Source organism: Saimiri boliviensis, chromosome 1 (assembly GCF_048565385.1).
Source record: "Saimiri boliviensis isolate mSaiBol1 chromosome 1, mSaiBol1.pri, whole genome shotgun sequence".
Taxonomy (NCBI): Eukaryota; Metazoa; Chordata; class Mammalia; order Primates; family Cebidae; genus Saimiri; species Saimiri boliviensis.
The window spans coordinates 143,470,248-143,492,325 of NC_133449.1; the positions used below are offsets into that span (position 1 = coordinate 143,470,248).

At 46.2% G+C, this 22,078-nt stretch overlaps 1 protein-coding gene across 1 annotated transcript in view; it reads left to right on the forward strand.

Annotated features, from left to right (window-relative positions):
• The window catches only part of ZFHX3 (zinc finger homeobox 3), a 377,665-nt gene that overhangs the window by 28,375 nt on the left and 327,212 nt on the right, over positions 1 to 22,078 (forward strand). Inside the window, exon 2 of the mRNA XM_074405623.1 lies at positions 21,363 to 21,708. The gene's annotated coding sequence lies outside the window, so the exon portion shown is untranslated. The remainder of the gene's footprint in view (positions 1 to 21,362; positions 21,709 to 22,078) is intronic.

Genomic DNA, 22,078 nt, shown 5'->3' on the forward strand with positions numbered 1-22,078 from the left:
TGCCATTTCTTTAGCAATACACATCCCCCCAAAAAACTAATAAGCTAATAAGATTTTCATATTTTTGCCTCTAGACAACTCCATGGGTTATAACCATAGCCAGAGGTTCTGTGTGATCATGTGTTTTAAACCTGGACATTTCTGCTTTCTAGCCCCAAATCTCTATGCTTCATCTATCTACTAGTTTTCCATTTTTTTGGCCATGACCTATAACAAGAAATGAATTTATTTCATGACCTAGTATACAGTTACGCATGGGTGTCTTAATATGTATTTATGTATAGCTAAATCATAAGTTTTACACAACAGTATTTGTTACTACGTGTGCTACGTGCTAATATTTTCTACTCTGTTGAAAAAAGGACAGAAAGAAGAGAGGAAGGAAGGGAGGGAGGAAGGAGGGAAAGAGGAAGGAAAAAGAAAAGAAAAAACAAGCCAGTAACAATCCACCACATGGATTTTATCATCCACTAATGTGTCACACCCAGAGTTGGAAGCCCTACCTTTACTTCAGGCCTAGCATGTGGCCTCTTCCTTCATTTTAGTCTTTGCTTTGAAGGAAATAAAGACAATAGCCTTGGGTAGACAGTTCTTACTCCATTTCGCCATCCCCTCAGACTGTTCCCAGACACTTCACAAAGCGCATGCATCCTCCTTGCTCAGTCCGACAACGTTCACTAGGACAAGCCAGGAGACCGCCTAGCAGGAGGCAGGCCAGGCTTTTTCTGCGTTCCCCTTTCACCTTCTGAGAATCCTCCCTGTTCCTGCATGAACAACTTGGTTTGAGATAGAAAAATGTGGCTTTTCCAGCCCTGCAGGCCCCAGGGTTAGGACTTTTGGTCATCTTGAATTACAGGCCACAGGTGGAAAGAACTTCTCTTAGCCAACCAGAGTCCTTTGACTTCTTGCTGGAAAACAGACCGCCTTCAGCCTGCCCCGCAAAGTGCTTCCCCGAAGGCTGCTCAAAGACTCCAACATCCTGAATTTTTTCCTACTAAACTAAGCTTTGATAGGTACACGGTCTGCATCCCCAGGTACAAAAAGTGACAGTTTTCATCTTCAGCATAATGGAGGCCTCCAGTTTCCCAGCCTGGAGTCTGGCACCCTCCCCAGCCAGTCCTGACCTTCTCCACTTGCAATTCCACAATATAGGGAGTATTTGTTACATACTTCTGGTCCAAACTCTCATCCCTCCTCTTGAGAACTAGCCTCTCTTCTCCAAGCCCTCCTTGTCCTAAAGAAAATGCGTGAGTGAGTAACTGTCAGCAAATCCCCATTAATGAGGTAGTCAGAATTTTCAAAGGACACTCCCCTGTCACCCACCCACTCAACCCCCTTCTGGAGTATCTGGTGAAGGCTCACTTCCTGGTTCATAGACAATCATCTTTTCTGTGTCCTCAGATGGTGGAAGGGGCAAGGGAACTCTCTCAGGCCTCTTTTATAAGGGCACTAATCCTATTTGTGAGGGTTCCACCCTCATGACCTAATGACCTCCCAAAGGCCCCACCTTCAAATACCATCATATTAGGGGTTAGGATTTTAACATGTGACTTTAGGTGGGGACACATTCAGTCTATAGCAGGGGGCTAGATTGATCTAAAGTATGCCTCACGATGTAAACAATTGCAAATGTAATCATATTAGGGGTTAGGATTTCAGCCGGGAGACTCAAGGTAGGAACAGTTTTCAAGACCCAAAGGGCATAAGCACTAAAGGCAGGATGAAGCAGTGAAAGCAGAGAGCAACCTTTTAGAACCAGGCAACCCTGCACCTGATTACTGGTTCATCACGAATGATGTCAACTTGAACAGGTTATCTCACTAAGCTTCAGATTCCTCCTCTGTGAAATTGTCTATAGTAGTGCCACCTAGAATTGTTAGGGCCAAATGAAAGATGTAAAGCATCTAGCCCTAGGCCTGCCCTCGAGGAGGTGCCCAAAAAAAGCCGCTGTCTGGTTCTAGAAGCCAGGAGGTGCTAGAAGGTGGGAGATACTGAAGGAAGCCAAATATGGATACTGGATTCCAGGACCCCATCATTTCTTTTTGAGAAAGGGTCTCATTTTGTCACCCTGGCTGGAGTGCAGTAGCATGATCCCGGCTCACTGCAGCCTCCACCTCCTGGGTTCAAGCAACCCTCCCGGCCTCAGCCTCCCAAATAGCTGCACTACAGGCACACACCACCACACCCAGCTTTTTTTTTTTTTTTTTTTTTTTTTTTTTTAAGAAACAGGTTCCCATTATATTGCCCAGGCTGGTCTCAAACTCTCAGACTCAAGCGAGCCTCTTGCCTCAGCCTCCCAAAGTGCTAGGATTACAGGCATGAGCCACCACGCCTGGCCTGGACCTACAATCTTGGGGCAACGGTAGATCTTAGATCCCTGGAGTCAGGCTTAACAGTCTCCCCCAAGGCACCAACTTAGCAGTGTCTGCTGAGTCTTGGAGATGAGAGCAGCCAGGATCGGGGTCTGGTTTCTCCAGCAGTTGGTCCTGACCTTCAAGATGTTGGCTCCCACAAGAAGTGGTGGTGGGCAACAAAGAAGGCCTAGAGAGAGAAGCTGAAGACAGCTGCTTCTATGACAGCAGACTCTTGAGGAAGCACCACAGCAGGGCCTGGGGTCCCAGGGTAGAAACTGTGATCAGCTAGGCATGGTGGCATGCACCTGTAGTCCCTACCGCTTGGGAGGCTGAGGTAGGAGGATTTCTTGAGACCAGGAGTTTAAGACCAGCCTGAGCAACATAGCAAGACCCCATCTCTTTAAAAACAAACAAAAAGGCCGGGCACGGTAGCTCACACCTGTATTCCTACCACTTTGGGAGGCCAAGGCAGGCAAATCACAAGGTCAGGAGTTCAAGACCAGCCTGGCCAACATGGTGAAACCCTGTCTCTACTAAAAAATACAACAATTAGCTGGGCATGGTGGTTCGTGCCTGTAATCCCAGCTACTTGGGAGGCTGAAGTAGGAGAATTGCTTGAACCGGGACCTGGGAGGCAGAGGTTGCAGTGAGCCAAGATCGCACCACTGCACTCCAGCCTGGGTTACAGAGCGAGACTCCATCTCAAAAAAAAAAAAAAAAAAAAAAAAAAAAGTAAAAACAAACAAAAATAAGGAAATAGCAGTAATCCTTTGTCTGTGGGTTGCCCTTGTGATCAAAGACAGGCTGGCCATTCGTGAGGTAGCAAACCTTACTCCCTTGCAGAAAATCGCCAGTTTGCCCATTTTAAAAAAATGTTTACTTTATGTTTTTTGAAGCAGGGTCTCACTGTGTCACCTAGGCTGGAGAGCAGTGGTAAGATCATGGCCCACTACAGCCTTGACTTCCTGGGTTCAAGGGATCCTCCCACCTCATCCTCCCGAGTAGCTGGGACTACAGGCATGAGCCACCATACCCAGCTAGTTTTTAAATATTTTTTATAGGGATGGGGGTCTCACTATGTTGCCCAGGCTGGTCTTAAACTCCTGGCATCAAGTGATCCTCTCACCCTGGCCTTACATTGCAGGTATGAACCTATGCCTGACAGTTTACCCAATTTCCAATAACAACCTAAGGGATGATTAATAAAGAATATTAAAAAGGTAACTTTAGTTAAGAAAATTCATGGCTGGGCATGGTGGCTCACACCTGTAACACCAGCTCTTTGGAAGGCCGAGGCAGGTTGGTCACCTGAAATCCGGAATCCGAGACCAGCTTGACCAACATGGTGAAACCCCATTTCTACTAAAAATACAAAAAGCTGGGGGTGGTGGCAGGCACGAATAGTCCCAGCTACTAAAGAGGATAAGATAGGAGAATTGCTTGAACCCAGGAGGCGGAGGTTTTGGTAAGCCGCGATTGTGCCACCGAACTCCAGCCTAGACAATGGAGTGAGACTCCATCTCAAAAAAGAGAAAAAAAGAAAAGAAAAGAAAATTCTACCTTATCCTCAATCATAGTGTGAGACCAATGCCAACTAGCCTCAGAAAATGAGTAATATATATACAAAATCCACTCCCTTGAAAGTTTCCAGCCAGACATGGTGACTCACGCCTGAATCCCAACACTGGGAGTTGAGGTGGGAGAGTGACTCACTTGAGCTCAGGAGTTCAAGACCAGCCTGGGAAACAGAGTGAGACCCCATCTCTAAAAAAAAAAAAAAAAAAAAAAAAAGTTTCCAAAAAAGAGTCTGGGTCATGGGACAAACTATTTGATTTGAACCTTCTGCCCTTGAAATAGAATAGAAATGGACACATCATACCCCATTAGTAGGAACCAAGACATGCCATCCACGTTTAATTCCACTTTCCTGTACTTGTTGCTGGCGTTTACCTCCTTGCCTCTTCCCAGGAGCTCATGCAGTGGGTGTATGCATGGGATTCTTGCATACCTGTAATTACTCCCATTAAAGCAAGGCCTTGGGGCATGCCTCATTCTCCGGGCTGACATGTGGACATGGGTGTGGATAGACGTGGGTTGTATTTATCGTGGCCTGTGATTGTTAATTTCTCGGAGGCAGCCTCATGGAAGCTGGCAGGAGTTTTTGCACTTCCTCAGGCCTTTTGCTAATCCTCGACAACAACTTGTTCTTAATTTCCCCGGCCAGTTTATTGACCTCCGGGATGTGGTGAAAGATCTTATATTATTCCTTCCTAGGAGTATAAAATGCCTTCCTTCCCCTCTTCACTTCCTCTGGCAGCTTCTCCACCTTCTCACCTAATTCCGTCTCCCCATCTCTTTCTCCAGGCCTCTTGCCCTCCTCTCCTTCTTTCTGACCTTCTCTGACTCCTCTTCTCTTTTCTTCCTCTCATTCTCTCTTTCCTTTTCATCTTCTTTCTCTCCTTCCCTTGAGGTTTCTCCCAAAGACTCATCCAGCTGGTTTTCTGCTGCCCTTTCTAATGTGTTTTATCCTTTTGAATTTGTACCCAGAGACTTTCAGGAGAAGGACAAATTTCAAAAATCTCTAGTGTCACCGAGCACGGTGACTCATACCTATAATCCAGCACTTTGGGAGGCCAAGGCAGGTGGATCACCTGAGGTGAGGAGTTCAAGATCAGCCTGACCAACATAGAGAAACCCCATCTCTACTGAAAATACAAAATTAACCAGGCGTGGTGGCACATGCCTGTAATCCCAGCTACTCAGGAGAATCGCTTGAACCCGGGAGGCGGAGGTTGCAGTGAGCCAAGATCGTGCCATTGCCCTCCAGCCTGGGCAACAAGAGCAAAACTCCGCTCCCCTTCCCACCAAAAAAAAAAAAGAAAAGAAAAGAAAGAAGAAAAGAAAAGAAAATCCCTAACTTCTTAGGGAAAGACATCGTAGGGAATTCCTAATATCTTAGCGATTTTCAAAGTTTGTCCTAAGAGCCAAGGCGCAGGACTGCTGTGGGTGCTGGGTCCAAAGTGTACAGGTTGACTCAAGGGCACGCCTGGCTCTGCTGGGGCTGCGCACCCACTCACCTACTCAGCCAGAACCCAGGGGGAGCAGTTGAAACACTTCTCCCTGGATGCACAGGAACGTGGGTGGAATCCAGGCTGCTTCTCTCCACCCTTCACTAACCTCCCCCTTTCTCAGTCTATTGGGAGAAAGCACTTGCTTTTTTTTTTTTTTTTTTTTTGAGATGGAGTCTCCCTGTCACCCAGGCTGAAGTGCAATGGTGTGATCTCAGCTCACTGCAACCTCTGCCTCCCAAGTTCAAGTGATTCTCCTGCCTTAACCTTTCAAGTAGCTGAGACTACAGGCATTTGCCACCACGCCTGGCTAATTTTTGTATTTGTAGTAGATAATGGGGTTTCACTATGTTGCCCAGGCTGGTCTCGAACTCCTGACCTCAGGTGATCTGCCCACCTCAGCCTCCCAAAGTGCTGGGATTACAGGTGTGAGCCACTGAGTCCAGCCCCCACCTTTTTTTTTTTTTTAAATCCTGCCTGCCTGGCTTTGTTGTTATCCTCTTAATTTATGAGACTGGGACTCCCAAAGCTCCCTGCCTCACAGGCCCTGCCCTTCTCTCCGTCTTTCCATTTTTCTCTGCCTTCCTATTTTGCCAACTCCTCTGTAGGCTCCTGCTTGGGCCTCTACCTCTCTTCGTCTCATTATCGCACTCCTCTCTTCTCTGTCTTCCCTCTTTCTCTCCCTCTTATCCCTCTTGAGATAGGGTGCCATGGACAGACAGGAACAGAGAAAAATGGAAAACTCTGGAGAGAAGTTTGTCCACCATGCCCAGGACATCTCCCCAGGTGTTTTCTAGAGCACCCCTAGAAAAGGAGGAAAAGGACTACGAGCCACCTAGACCCACCAGTGTGAGATTCTACAACTGCAGGCCTGTTCCGTCCCCTCTAAAGCAGTTCTTGGTAGAGGACCGTCAGTGGGCTTTGGAGTAAGGAAGGACTAAGTTTGAGAGAATCCAGGTTCCTTGAGAACTTGCACGTATTTGTTAAACCTGTTTTCCCACCTGTAAAATGGGGACAAGTAATGCTTCCTGGAGTTTCAAAAACGAAATGAAATAGCATATAGGGCAAGAGTTTAGAATGTGCTACACAGTGAATCCCTCCCTTCCTCCCTCCCTCCCTCCCTCCCTCCCTTCCTTCCTTCCTTTCTTCTGTCCTTCCTCTCTCCCTCCCTCCCTTCTTTTCTTTCCTTTTCTTTCTTCCCCTTTCTTCTTTTTTCCTTCTTCCTTCCTTTCTCTCCTTCTTTCTCTTTCTCTTTCTTTCTTTCTTCCCTCCCTCCCTCACAGAGAATATGGACTCTGCACAGACTTAGGATAAGGAGCAAAGCTGGGCAGTTGAAACACAGGACAGTGTAGAGTTCTGTTTGTTCCTTTCTGAATGGATTGGTTGAATTTCCTGTACGTGGCAAGAGCCCCAGGTCAACTTTTATTCTGCGTATGCTGTGTAACTGCATTTGATTCTTTAATGTTTAAATAGTGGCTGCTTCCCCTAAGCTGGCATGATTGTTAGACCTCCCATTAGTGTGTTTATTTATTTTTAATTTCACTAGCAATGTGTGAAAGCGTTCTCATGGGGAAAAAAAACAAAATCAAATAGGATAATAGAAAAATGCCAGCCGGGCGCAGGGGCTCACGCCTGTACTCCCAGCTCTTTGGAAGGCCAAGGCGGACAGATCACTTGAGACCAGGAGTGTCTCTACTAAAAATACAAAACTTAGCCAGGTGGGGTGACACAAACCTGTAATCCCAGCTACTTAGGAGGCTGAGGCAGGATAATCACTTGAATCCAGTAGGAGGAGGTTGCAGTGAGCTGAGATTGGGCCACTGCACTCCAGCCTGGCTGACAGGGCGAGACTGTCTCAAAAAAAAACAGAAAAGAAAAGAAAAGAAGAATTCCCCTTGGGCTATCCCCAGAAATCCTAACTCTGTCCACAGAGGTAATAACAGCTTGGTGCGTGTCTTTTTCCATTTTTCTTCATATGCATATATGTCCATGCAGAAATGTACAGGTTTATCTTGTGATTGCAAACATAAAATGTGGCTGGGCACAGCGGCTCATGCCTGTAATCCCAGCACTTTGGGAGACTGAGGTGGGAAGATCACGAGGTCAGGAGTTCGAGACCAGCCTGACCAACATAGTGAAACCCCGTCTCTACTAAAAATACAAAGTGTAGCCAGGTGTGGTGGCGTGTGCCTGTAATACCAGCTACTCAGGAGGCTGAAGCAGGAGAATTGCCTGAACTCAGGAGGAGGAGGTTGCAGTGAGCTGAGATCAAGCCACTGCACCCCAGCCTGGGCAACAGAATGAGACTCTGTCCCAAAAAACCACAGCCAAAAAAAAAAAAAAAAATCCTTAAAAACATCAAATGCATCCTTGCTGTTATTAGTCTGCAACTTGGTCATTTGTTTCTGTATTAGTTTAATGTGCTAGGCACGGCATGTGGTTCACACCTATAATCCCAGCAATTTGGGAGGCCAAGGCAGGCAGATCATTTGAGCCCAGAAGTTCAAGACCAGCCTGGGCAACATTGTGAGACCTCACCTCTACAAAAAATTAAAAAATTAGATTATTGTGGTGATGCACACCTGTAGTCTCACCTACTCGAGAGGCTGGGGTGGGAGAATCACTTGGACCCAGGAGGTTAAGGCTGAGCTATGATCAAGCCACTGCATTCCAGCATGGGTGACAGAGGAAGACCCTGTCTCAAAAAAAAAGCTGGGGCAAAATACAAAGAATTAGGGAACCTGTGTAAAGAGTGTGTGGAAATTTTAGAAGTGTTTTGTGTAATTTTTCTTAAAATTTGAATTATATGTTTTTAAAGTTATATAGTAAATACAATGTCATGTCAGGGAAATTCAAATCAAAATATCATTGAGGTATATTTATTACAATTGAATCATCACAAACAAAATTATATTATCCAAGGACCATGGAAAGGGGATACTCAATGCTACTGTTCGCTGTGCTAATAGACACAACCTTTTTGAATGTATCCTACTTTTGCACAAGTACATGAGAAAATGTATAAGGATTTTTAGGATTTAAAAGTAAACAAAACAAATGAAATTCCGCAATGACATTTCATTTGTTTTGTTACTTTTAAAAGTTTTTAATATGAAAAGTTGAAGGTTTATTTTAGACAAAGTCTCACTCTGTCACCCAGGCTGGAGGGCAGTGGTGTGATCTTGGCTCACTGCAACCTCTGCCTCTTGGGTTCAAGTGACTTTCATGGCTCAGCCTCCCGAGTAGCTGGGAGTACAGGTGTGCACCACCATGCTCAGCTAATTTTTGTGGTTTCTGTAGAGATGGGGTTCACCCTGTTGGCCAGGCTGATCTTGAACTCCTGGCCACAAGTCTTGGCCTCCCAAATTACAGGCATGAGATACCACACCTGGCCTAATATCAAAAGTTTTAAACAAAAAAATATAAAATGCTTCACAAATTCGTGTATCTTTCCTGCACGGAGGCCACATAACCTTCTCCATCATTCTGACTTTAGTGTGTGCGCTGTCCAAGCAAGCCCTGCAGCTTTATCTGTAACACCAAGAAATTGGTGGAGATGGCTGAAGTGTTCAGTCACATTTATATTGGGTAAATGTGTTCAGCCTTGTTCATATTCTGGATTAATATGAGGCTCTTCAACAGAATGGAAGGGTGTCCAAGACAGATGGTTGGGTAAAAAAAAAAAAAGGCAGTTTACAAAACAAAATTTGTTTCCTATGATTGCGTTTTTGTAATAAAGACAGTAAAACTATGCACACACATGCGTTCACATCCTTATTCACTCACTCACATTTGTAGGTGCACAGGAAAGAGTTTGGAAAAATACACGTGAAACAGTTACCAGATCATTCTCTAGAAATTCCTTTAGTCCTATGGAAAGACCACCCAGCTCCATCTCTCAGGACCTCAGGCTGGCTGTGGAGGGTCCTCTCGGAAAACCCTTATGCTGGAAAAACAGGGGTGCCTTCAGCCAGCCAGAAATCCCCAACTGGTGCCTATCATAACCGTACCTCTTAGCTGCACCACCAAATTGCTGGCAAACACCCTCACCATGGGCTGCTGTTTCCAGCCCCGTAATGACCAGTGCTCCTCCCCATTGAGGCTGCCAGGCCTGCAGGGCAGCAGGGTCATTACTGAGTTCCAATGAAGAGAGTGTTTATTATTGTTGTCGGTTTGATGCTGATCCCAAAAGGACCTAATCAACAGGTAATAAGACCTCCTGGGAGTGATTAGAAACCTCAGGTTTAACCCTGTTAGAACCACAGCGGAGAAAGCGGAAGTCACTTCAGGACTGTGGCCCACATGCCGCAGGGCCTGACAGGGACGGGGCTGGAGAGGTACTGGTGGGCGCGCTCCAGGACCGGCAGAGAAGGGGATGTAGAGGGAGGAGGAGCGATCCAAAATTTAGTTTATACAATAACATGTTTCCACTGGGCATAACCCCGGCACTTTGTGAGGTCAAGGTGGGAGGATCACTTGAGCCTAGGAGTATGAGGCTGCAGTGAGCCGTGATCCTACCACTGCACTCTAGCCTGAGCAACAGAGCAATAGCCTCAAAACAAACACACACAAACAAATACCCGTAATCTCAGCTACACAGGAGGCTGAGGCAGGAGAATCATTTGAATCAGGGAGGCAGAGGTTGCAGCGAGCTGAGATCATGCCATTGCACTCTAGCCTGGGCAACGAGCAAAAACGCCACCTCAAAAAAAAAAAAATCCTCCTCCTCTTCATCGTCATCTTCCTTCTCATCATCATCACTGTTCTCTCTTTTTTAAAGACAAGGTCTTGCTCTGTCACCCAAGCTGAAATGCAATGGCATGATCACAGCTCACTGCAGCCTTAACCTCCCAGACTCAAGCAATCCTTCCCCCTCAGCCTCCTGAACAGCTGGGACCACAGGGGCACACCACCAGCTAATTTTTTAAATTTTGTGTAGAGGCAAAGTCTCACTATGTTGCTCAGGCTGGTCTCAAAACTCCTAGGCTCAAGTGACCCTGCTATTTGACCTCCCAAAGTGGGATTACAGGTGTGAGCCACTGCACCCAGACCATTATCATCATTCTTTTTTTTTTTTTTTTTTTTTCCTAGATGGGGTCTTGCTCTGTCACCCAGGCTGGAGTGCAATGGTGCCATCTTGGCTCACTGCAACCTCCACCTCCCATGTTCAAGCGATTCTCCTGCCTCAGCTTCCCAAATAGCTGGGATTACAGGCATCCATCACCATGCCTGGCTAATTTTTTGTATTTTTAGTAGAGATGAGATTTCACTATGTTGGCCAGGCTGGTTTCAAACTCCTGACCTCAAGTGATCTACCCGCCTCAGCCTCCCAAAGTGCTGGGATTACAGGCATGAGCCACAAACGCCCAGCCTCGATCTTCATTCTTGATTGAAAACCTGTGCTAGGGGTTCCAAATCGAATATGCATGGTGCTGCCCTCATGATGCCCACAGCATGGGAATAAAGACTCAGAATGCTGTAGGTGCTATGCTACAGAACGGGTTTGTTCCAGGCACAGGACTGATGCAGAGGAGGGAATTCTCACCCTTACTGGGTGAGTCAGGGAAAGCAAATGCCCCAGTAAAGTGGTATCTTGTCATATGCAGATGTGACAGTATCTATCAGTTGAGCAGAAAGTGCTTATATTTAAACACCCGCTTCTAACATGGATCTCCTTTTGTCTTTGATGCTGCTGTATATGCTTTCTTTTTTCAATAAGGTTTGCTATGAAATATATAAAACTAAAGAGGAATCAATTTTATTTCATTTTATTATCGTGTTTTTTTTTTTTAGATGGAGTCTTGCTCTGTTGCCCAGGCTAGAGTGCAGTGGCATGATCCTGGAACACTGCAACCTCCACCTCCTGGATTCAAGCAGTTCTCCCACCTCAGCCTCCCAAGTAGCTGAGATTACAGGTGCACACCACCACACCCAGCTGGGTTTTTTTTGTATTTTTAGCATAGACAGCATTTTGCCACAGTTGGCCAGGCTGGTCTCAAACTCCTGACCTCAAGTGATCTGCCCATCTCAGCCTCCCAAAGTGCTGGGATTACAGGCATGATCTCCTGTACCCAGTCTAAAGAGGAATGAATTTCAAAATACATACTTAAATACTTGCTTTTTGGTATTACAAGTGACTGACTGCCAACCAGTTAGATGGAGTGTTCGTTCCATCTGTTAGCAAAACTTGATAATCTCTGATACAATTGCAGAGTCTTGACCCATTTCTCATTACCCACGTGGTGACCAAGTGCATTGTTTCATAACTATCACATGAGAACACCCTTGGAACTGGACCGACTAACTCTACACAGGCACGCCATCATTATTGCCATTGGAAGGTTTTGATTACTTAAACATACTTTTTTATTTTTTTATTTTTTGAGATGGAGTTTCGCTCTTGTTGCCCAGGCTGGAGTGCAATGGCATGATCTCAGCTCACCGAAACCTCTGCCTCCCAGGTTCAAGGGATTCTCCTGCTTCAGCCTCCCAAGTAGCTGGGAATACAGGCATGCACCACCACGCCTGGCTAATTTTGTATTTTTAGTAGAGACAGGGTTTCTCCATGTTGGTCAGGCTGGGCTCAAACTCCCGACCTCAGGTGATCCACCCACCTCAGCCTCCCAAAGTGCTGGGATTACAGGGATAAACCATCGAGCCCTGCCAAATTACTTAAACTTTCTAAGGCATGGCTTCCTTGATGAATGATGGGAACTTGGAGACAAAGTCACATCTACACAGGCCAAATTGGCTCCTGGCTTTTTCCAACTCACACAGAATTACAACAGCCTCTCTAGTTGTTGCTGTGCAAGATTTTAAATCTTGCATAAAACTAGCTGCAAATGTCAAGTCAGCTGGGTTGACCGATTTGACCAGGCCCAAGAGCACAATAAAGGGATGACATCAGACAGGATACGCAGCCATCTGACTGCTCAGCCCTTTGTAGACTTTGATGAGCACTCACCCTTAGAGAGGGAGAGTTTGTACATCTTCCATCTTGCTTAATCCTGGGTTCTCATCCTGCTAGAACAAAAGTCTTGGAAACTGAAAACTGACACCATGCGAAAAGCAGCATGCATGTAAGGTCTTCTCAGAGCTGAGAAAGAGAGCTTCACCATCACTAACTAGTAAAGGGATGTTAAATTCCATAGATTCTGATTTCACAATTCATCCAGCCACCCAGGACCCAGCGTGGGCGTGGAAAACAAAAGAACAGGACAGGATCCTTGCCCCTAAGGATCTGCTGCTCTAATTAAGGGAAATGGGCAGAAATCATTGGAATATAATGAAAAAAGTCAGGCAGTAGCCAGAGCTCAGGGAACTGAGAGAAGCCCGTAACATGTCATGGGGACCAGGGATCTGGGAGGGCTTCAGAGAAACATCGAAACGGAGCTTTGCATGATGGAGAGGAGTCCCCTGGCTCTGAGGTTGGTGTTCCAGGCAGCAGGTATTGCATGAGCAGAAGCACAGAGGCAGGGGATGTGGGTGGCGGTGGTGAGAGGGAGAGAGGTGAAGGGGTGAAAGAAAAGCTGGATCTAAAGAAATCTCACTCATGGTGACCACGAGGGCCATGAAAAGAATTTTTGACCTGGAAAGTCCTGGCAGTGTAATGATTTTTTTTTTTTTTATTAACAAAAATATTTTATTTTATTTTTTGAGAAAAAGTCTCACTTTGTCACCCAGGCTGGAATGCAATGGCGCGATCTCCGCTCGCTGCAACCTCTGCCTTCCGGGTTCAAGCGATTCTCCTGCCTCAGCCTCTCGAGTAGATGGGATTACAGGCCCCTGCCACCTCCCGGCTGATTTTTGTATTTTTAGTAGAGATGGGGTTTCGCCATGTTGGCCAGGATGGTCTCGAAACACCTGACCTCACATGATCCACCCGCCTCAGCCTCCCAAAGTTCTGGGATTAGAGGTGCGAGCCACCACGCCTGGCCAAAAAAAAAAAAAAAAAAAAAAAAAAACATATATATATATATATGTATGTATGTATTTTTTTTTTAATTAAACGCAGAGTCTCGCTGTCTTGCCTAGGCTAGTCTTGCACTCTTGGCCTCAAGCCATCCTCTGGCCTAGGCCTCCCAAAGTGCTGGGATTACAAACATGAGCCACCACACCCAGCACAGCAACAAGAAACTAACTATGAAAGAAAACAGTGGGATTACAGTGCCTGTAATCCCAGTTACTCGTGCAGTTGAGGTGGGAGAATCGCTTGAACCTGGGAGGTGGAGGTTATCCAGGAGGCACAGGTTGTAGTGAGCTGAGATTGCGCCATTGCATTCCAGCCTGGGTGACAGAGTGAGACTCCGTCTCAAAAAAAAAAAAAAAAAGACTCCTGGAAATTGAATTCTAACCTGGAAATCAGAAAACTGGGAGAATTTTCAGTTTCAGTAGGGTGAAGGGGCTCTCTTGCACTGATGTTTCTGAAAATCAAATTCTGCCAAAGATTTGCAAAGTAGTTCCGCTCTTGTTACCCAGGCTGGAGTGCAATGGCACAATCTTGGCTCACCGCAACCTCCACCTCCTGGGTTCAGACAATTCTCCTGCCTCAGCCTCCTAAGTAGCTGGGATTACAGGCACGCACCACCATGCCCAGCTAATTTTTTGTATTTTTAGTAGAGACGGGGTTTCACCATGTTGACCAGGATGGTCTCGATCTCTTGACCTCGTGATCCACCCGCCTCGGCCTCCTAAAGTGCTGGGATTTTACAGGCTTGAGCCACCGCGCCCGGCCAGATTTGCAAAGTTAATCAAACCTAGCAAACCTGGGCTAGATCAAAGAAGAAAAGGACACGACCATTGGTCAGATTGTCTCAGCTCTTGAGTACCTAGTGGCTGATGTTTACTTGTTCATCTGATTAAGGTGTTGAGTACTTATGTGGGCTTCAGGCTGTTCTAGAATGTGAATAGTATGTCAGGGTCATCCATCAATTGTCCATGTTCTCTACACTGTCTATTCCTTCTCTGCTCACTAGCTCAACTCTGAGAAATTAGGAAAAGGAATGAAAAAGAAATGGAATGGAACCCAGTTAGTTTGGCTACTTTCTGATGGTTTTCGTGAGAGGCTCAATGGTGGAGCCATGGAATTGTCAACAGTAAAACCTATGGCTTCTCCACAAGTATCTTTCATCTGAATTCCACTTGCCCCCAACCCCACCCTGTCCTCATGTGTAATGGGCTGATAGCCATAATGAGATAGTGAACATTTAAATAGCATCTCAAGTCCTCAAGACAATGCCATGTTCGCAGGAAAGGGATTCCACAGAGACAGCCCCAGGTAGCCAGAAGCGGAAGTTCCACTGGGACAATCCAAGGCATGGCTGATGCATATGGCAGACTGGATGACCCTGATTACTCTGAACATGTGGCCTATTCCTGCTTTCTCCCTCCCCTTCCCACTTCATGTCTGTTCCTGCTGAGAAAAGGACACAGAGCTCATCTTTTTTTTTTTTTTGAGACAGAGTCTTACTCTGTCGCCCAGGCTGGAGTGCAGTGGTGCAATCTCAACTCACTGCAACCTCCACCTCCAGGGTTCAAGCAATCTGCTGCCTCAGCCTCCCAAGTAGCTAGGATTGCAGGCACCGGCAACCACACCCAGCTAATTTTTGTATTTTTAGTGTAGATGGGGTTTCACCATGTTGGCCAGGCTGGTCTCGAACTCCTGACCTCAGGTGATCTACCCCGCCTCGACCTCCCAAAATACAGGCATTACAGATGTGAGCCACCACACCCGGCCAGAGCTCATCTCTTAATATTTCCAAATAAAGCTGTGCTAAGAACCTGTCTGGTATGACAAAAATAAAAAACTCCAACAACAAAAATTACTATTCAAAGTAAAGTATTATTTTAGGGTGATATTATTTTTTAAATTCACATTTTTCACTGTTATAATATGTAGCCATTCTGTGAACACATAGATAAGAGGATACAATAGCTATTTGACAGTGTAGTTCTCAGAATATTTGCATATCCAAGAGATTATTTCAGCAAGTATACTTAGACTGACCCTATTAACCATTCACAATATTTTGTCTTGAATCCAATTCACACTCTATAGACATGCCCAATTCACATTTCAGCTCTTACACTGTTTTCTCTTTTAGACTGTATATTAAGAAATAAATCCCTAACATCAAATCTCATGACAACATGTGCTCTGGCTGACAGGATTGAAAGGGGATTTCATTCATTCGAGGTTATTCTGTTTCTTAATTTGTTCTTTAGCTTACCTGAGAAGGAGCTTGTTTTATTAAGCCCAATGTAGAGGGTGGAGGCTGATGGTACAGAATTCACAACTGGCACGAGCCTTGGCAGTGCCAGAGGATGACTGCAAGAAGTCCTTTGAAGCGGCGGCATTGACAGCAGAGCCAGAGAGGAATTCCCAGGCATGAATGACTTTGCCACTTGTGCCCAGGCCAGCTCTGCCAGGCTAGCAAACAGAGCATCCAAGATAAAGGTAGATCAGATGAAAAAAATGTGATGGTCAAAACAGAGGTCAAGAGTTCGAGACCAACCTGGCCATCATGGTGAAACCCTGTCTCTACTAAAGATACAAAAAATTAGCCAGGTGTGGTGACACGTCCCTGTAATCTCAGCTACTCTGGAGGCTGAGGCAGGAGAATTGCTTGAACCCAGGAGGTGGAGGTTGCAGTAAGCCAAGATCATGCCACTGCATTCCAGCCGGGGTAACAGAGCAAGACTCCATCTCAAAAACAAAACAAAACATAACATAACAAAACAAAATAAAACACAGATACACGAGGGACTCAGATACTTGTACACTCATGTTGACACCAACATTATTTCAAAAGCCAAAAGGGGGTAATCACACAGTGTCCATCAGTAAGACAGTGGATAAACATAATATTACCATATTATCCATACAGTGGAGTATTATTTGGTATAAAAGAGAATTAAAGTTAAATACATCTTATGACGTGGATGAACCTTGAAAACATTTAAGTTCAGTGAAAGAAGCCAGATACAAAGGGACAAATATTGTATGGTACCATTTATATGAAATGTTCAGAATAGGACCAGGTGCGGTGGCTCACACCTGTAATCCCAGCACTTTGGCAGGTCAAGGAGGGTGGACCACAAGGTCAGGAGTTCAAGACCAGCCTGGCCAAGATGGTGAAACCCCGTCTCTACTAAAAATACAAAAATTAGCTGGGCATGGTGGTGGGCGCCAGTAATCCCAGCTACTTGGGAAGCTGAGACAGAGAACTGCTTGAACCTGGGAGGCAGAAATTGCGGTGAGCTAAGGTCACGCCACTGTACTCTAGCCTGGGCAAGAGAGTGAAGAGAGTGAGACCCTGTCCCCACCCCAAAAAAAAACATTTAAAAAAAAATGTTCAGAATAGTAAATTCATAGAGACAGAAAGTAGATGAGTGGTTTCCAGGGGCTGGAGGGGCCACAGGGAGCAGGGAAGCAGGAACAGGGCTTATTGCTTAGTGGGTTAAGAGTTTACAGTGATGAAAATTTTTGCAAAGAGATAGTGGCCCTAGTCTCACAACATTGCAAATGTGATAAACAGCACTCAATTGTACACTGGACAGTGGTTAAAATGGCAAATCTTAGGTTGTCTATATTTTACCACAATGAAAAATTAAATAATTTGAGACATATACATAAATCCAAGTAAAACCTAAAATCAGATACTTCAGTTGAAGAGTCCTAACAGCTATACATGAGAAATTACATAAAGTTAGAAGAGAGAATAAGGGCTGTTTCAGAGCTAAGCCTATTCAAACTGTCCAGAAGGAAATCTTTCTAGGCCAGGCTCAGTGGCTCATGCCTGTACTCCCTGCACTTTGGGAGGCCAAGGTGGGAGGACTGCTTGAGAACAGGAGTTCAAGACCATCCTGGGCAACATAGCAAGATCCTGTCTCTGCAAAAAAATTTACAATTAGCTGAGTGTGGTGAGGGGGGCAAGTGCCTCTAGTCCCAGCTACTTGGGAGGCTGAGGTGGGAGAATTGCTTGAGCTTAGGAAGTTGAGGCTGCAGTGAGTCATGATGGTGCCACTGCACTCCAGCCTAGGTGACAAAGCAAGGGCCTGCCTCGAGGGAAGGGAAGGGAAGGTGGAAGGGAAGGGAAGGGAGGGAAGGAAGGAAGGGAGGAAAGAAGGGAGGGAGGGAGGGAAGGAAAACAATATTTCTCATCTTGCCTTGGCTTTCCCTGTGGCCATTTCTTTACAGCGCATATTTATGGCTGTTTTAAGATCTCATCTCTTATGTTCTGGGCAAAGGTGCCAGTCTCCTTGGCAGAGTTTCCCTCTGTGCCAGCACACCTGACATAAAATGAGTTTCTAAAGGAAAGCGTATTCCTGGGCATGCTTCTGCCTTGAGGAAGAGTTTTAACATGATGTCCCATTCTCTGCCCTCTCCTGTCGCACTGCCTGCCCACCATCACAAGTTTAGCTTCAAGGCCGGCTGCAGTGGCTCACACCTATCATCACCCCATCATCCCAGCATTTTGGGAGGCTCAGGCAGGCAGATCCCTTGAGGTCAGGAGTTCAAGACCAACCTGGCCAACATGGTGAAACCCCGTCTCTACTAAAAATTTAAAACGTAGCTCGGCATGGTGGTGCACGCCTGTAATCCCAGCTACTTGGAAGGCTGAAGTATAAGAATTGCTTGAACCAGGAAGCAGAGGTTACAGTGAGCTGAGATGGCACCACTGCACTCTGGCCTGGGTGACAGAGTGAGACTCTGGCTCAAAAAAAAAAAAAAAAAAAGAAGAAAAAGGAAGGAGGAGGAGGAGGAGGAGGAGGACACAGCCAAGGAGGAAGAGGAAGAAGGAAGAAGAGGAGGAGGAAGTACCAGTAGCAGTAGCAGTAGTTCGGCTTCAGCTATTCTATACGAAGACCTCTGAGCTGTCATTGGTTTAGGAAATGTGTGGGAATGCCGTAAGAGAGCCTGCGAGATGGAGGGAGATCCTCTGAGCTCCCAAACCATGAAAAACCCAGACACCACCCATCCTCCAGCACCGACTTGGTGTCGTAGGAGCAGAAGCTGCTTTCTGGAATGGTTATGGGAGCCCAATCCCGGGCAGGCGGCCGGCGCAGGCAGGCAGGCAGTAAAGAGTTTCCAGGTCCCCAGGGGACTGTAATCACATTCCCCAACCAGGTGCTGGGAGGAGGGTTAGTGGCTTCCAACCTTCTTGGCCCGGGGCCAGCATCTCCAGGCCTCTCTCTACCCTTGGCTCAATCACATCTTCTTTCCAACCAGAAGCTTGTTAACTGTTTTCCTGTGCTTTTATTCAGATTTCAAGGCACCCTCTGTGTGTTAAACTTCAAAGAAAGTTTGCTACAGTAAGTGCAATGTTGTAACAAGTGGAGGCTCCTAACAGCACTGTTGAAAATGGTTTATTAAAATGAAGGGGCTGGGATTCTTTTCCCCCTCCACCCGCCACCTTCTTTCAAATGAAATTGCATTCGGGTCTGAATTAAGTTGCCTGGTATCAATCCTAAAATTTTTAAAGATGAAAAGCAGAACCACCAACGCAATATTTAAAATGTAAAATGATTACCAAATGGCACCGGGCCAATGTTTATGAATCACTGAATATGATCATAAAATCATAAAAAATAATCACCAAAAGGTAAATAAATTACCCAGCTTACTGCTTATTTTCACATAGGGTCTGACACAAAAGCTGCAGCCATGAATGATTTATACCTGTTTTAACAATAATACTCATTTTACTGAAAGATGGTCAGCACTCGGGCGGCTGTGGGCAACATGCCAGTTGTCGAAAGGTTAATGTTTCAGCAGCAATACATTAAATTATGAATAACACCGGTCCCAAAATGGAAGGTTATTAGCTCAGTATGCTTAATTAGCCCAGCTAGAACTTTGCCATCAAGTAGCAGTGCCCATTACTTCAGCAGTAGCTAAGATGGGGGATGGCAGTGTGGGATTCTAATGCCAAAGCAGGGGTGCGAGGAGGCAGGATGGGTGTGGGATGTCTTTCATTTTCTTTTCATCCAGTGTAATATTAAGAGAAGCATCTCCAAGCCGGGCACAGTGGCTCACACCTGTAGTCCCAGCACTTTGGGAGGCCAAGGCGGGTGGGTCACGAGGTCAAGAGATTGAGACCATCCTGACCCACATGGTGAAAACCTGTCTCTACTAAAAATACAAAAATTAGCCAGGCGTGGCAGTGCGTGCCTATAGTCCCAGCTACTCCGGAGGCTTATGCAGGAGAATTGCTTGAACCTTGGTGGTGGAGGTTGCAGTGAGCCACACTGCACTCCAGCCTGGAGACAGAGTGAGACTCTGTCTCAAAAAAAAAAAAAAAAAAGAAAGAAAGAAAGAAAAGGGAAGCATCTCACAGCCAGGCATGGTGGTTCACACCTGTAGTCCCAGCACTTTGGGAGGCCAAAGTGGGAGATCGCTTGATCTTAGGAGTTTGAGACCAGCCTAGGCAACATAACAACACCCCTGTCTCTGTTTAAAAGAAAACAAAAAGTGAAAAAAGAGAGAAGCATCTCAGAAGTTGGTTTTCAGGATTTTGAACTCTCCCATGCTTTACCCATGAAGACTTCACAGAAGGGGCCAGGCATGGTGGCTCATGCCTGCAATCCCAGCACTTTGGGAGGTGGAGGCAGGCAGACCACCTGAGGTCAGGAATTTGACATCACCCTGGCCAACATGGGGAAAACCCCTTCTTTACTAAAAATACAAAAAGTAGCGGGGTATGATGGCATACACCTTGTAGTCCCAGCTACTCGGGAAGCTGAGGCAGGAGAATCACTTGAACCCAGGAGGTGGGGGGTCGCAGTGGTCCAAGTTTGTGCCTCTGCACTCCAGTCTGGGTAAAAGAGCTAGACTCAGGAAAAAAAAAAAGAAAGAAAGAAAGAAAAAGAAAGATTTCACAGGAGGAAGGAGCAGAAATTATTTGGGAGGAGCTTGGTCCTTTGTCGTGGTGGTGTGGACCCACCTCGATCTGGTTCTACATGTGTTTGTTGCTGCTACACCTGAGCCCCACCAAAGTGGCATAAGGTACCATCTACTTTGGCACCCACCATTCCCTATCAGCACTCATCCAACACAGGCCTGTATTGGGCAGCTACTGTGTACCCAGCACTTACAAAGTCGGGAATAAGACAAACCTGTTTTTAATCTAAAAGAGGGACAAGACAATGGTGTTAAACCATCAATTATGCAATTATTGCATTAACCACAGTCACATGGCTGAGAAGGTTTAGAGGACCAACCCCTGGACTGGAATCAGGGTAGTTAGGGAAGGCCTCTTACTGCTCAGAATCTCTAAAATCTGTGAGTAGGAATTAGTTGCGTGAATTTCCAGGAAAGAACCTTCCAAGGAGAAAATACCTAAACTATGCCTATGTTTCCAAAAAAGAATGCTGCTGGAGAAAGATCAGGCATTGTTTAAAAGGTATCTTGGGCTACAAGAAAGCTATTGAGTGCCCAGCTTGTGTGTGCGTATGTGTGGGGGGTAGGGTGGAGGGAGTCCACACTCAACCCCACAACCTCCCTTCACCCCATCCTGCCTTTGCCCTGCCAGTTACTCCAGTTCTAAACTCAAAGTTTTCAGCCAGAGGCAGGGCGGGGACTCACCCATGCCATGTTGGTCACATCCCTGCTAGAACTAAGCCGTCTGCACCACTGCCCAGCTCTACTTAGTACTATTAGTAGCTTGTTTTTCTAAGCCCTAAAATTCATTTTCTTTTCCCGCCTCGCTTCCAGAAAAATAAATAAAAGTGAACATATCACTCATTTAAGACGAGGAATGGAATTTAGGTTGCGTTTTTCTTTCTATTTTTATGATTAGTTAGAATTTTCCTGGGAAAGCCGCCAGAAGGGCATTATGGTGAGATAATGTCCTGTATTTAATCAGCGCTGTAATGGCGAACTGTATTCTGTGGGGAGAGGCCGAGTTCACTCATCCTTCTCTGTCTTGTCTGTTTGCAGGAGACGGCCGGTGAGCCCAAGATGAAGACAAGACCGACAAGTGGCCGGGATCCAGGCTGGTGTAATAGCCCGAGAGTGGACAGGGTGCAGCCGTGACTCCATCTCTTCCTACAGGACCTGGAAGCTCTGAAATCCCTGGAACCCCCAAAGGAGCTGAGCGTAAGGGGCTCCCAAACCGACCAAAGTGATCAGCTGTGGTTCTGCATCCGCCGGACTCTTTCGGGGTCGCCCCCTGCGGCCTGGGCGCACTTCCGGCTTTCCGTACGCATCTTTCCCCTTTGCAACCCAAACGCAATGTGCACGGGGTGGCACGCGGCCTTTAAGTGAACCTGGAAGTCAACGCCAGGTAGGACTGGATCATCTCCTTACCTTTGCATGCGCGTGGTCATCCAGAGTTTCGCGAAAACCTCTGCTGGAGGCGAGGGCTGCTGGTTTGCAGCTGTCGGGGTCGTTCTTGTTTTCAGAGTTCATTGGTCCATTGCTGAAGAATGAAGGGATCCCTGCGAGGGGTCAAATAGCAAAGGTTATGTTAGAAAGATGTCTAAAAGGACGGAAGAAAGCAAGGGCCCGAAGAAAAAGAAGGGATTTCACCTCAGGAAGGGCACACAGAGAATAACTGGAGGGAGGGATGCTGGTTGGCCTTTCTCTGCAATTAGCATGGGTGGCCAGGAAAACGGGAGCACGTGGGGCGCACACAGCCTTTCAGATTTACTGTT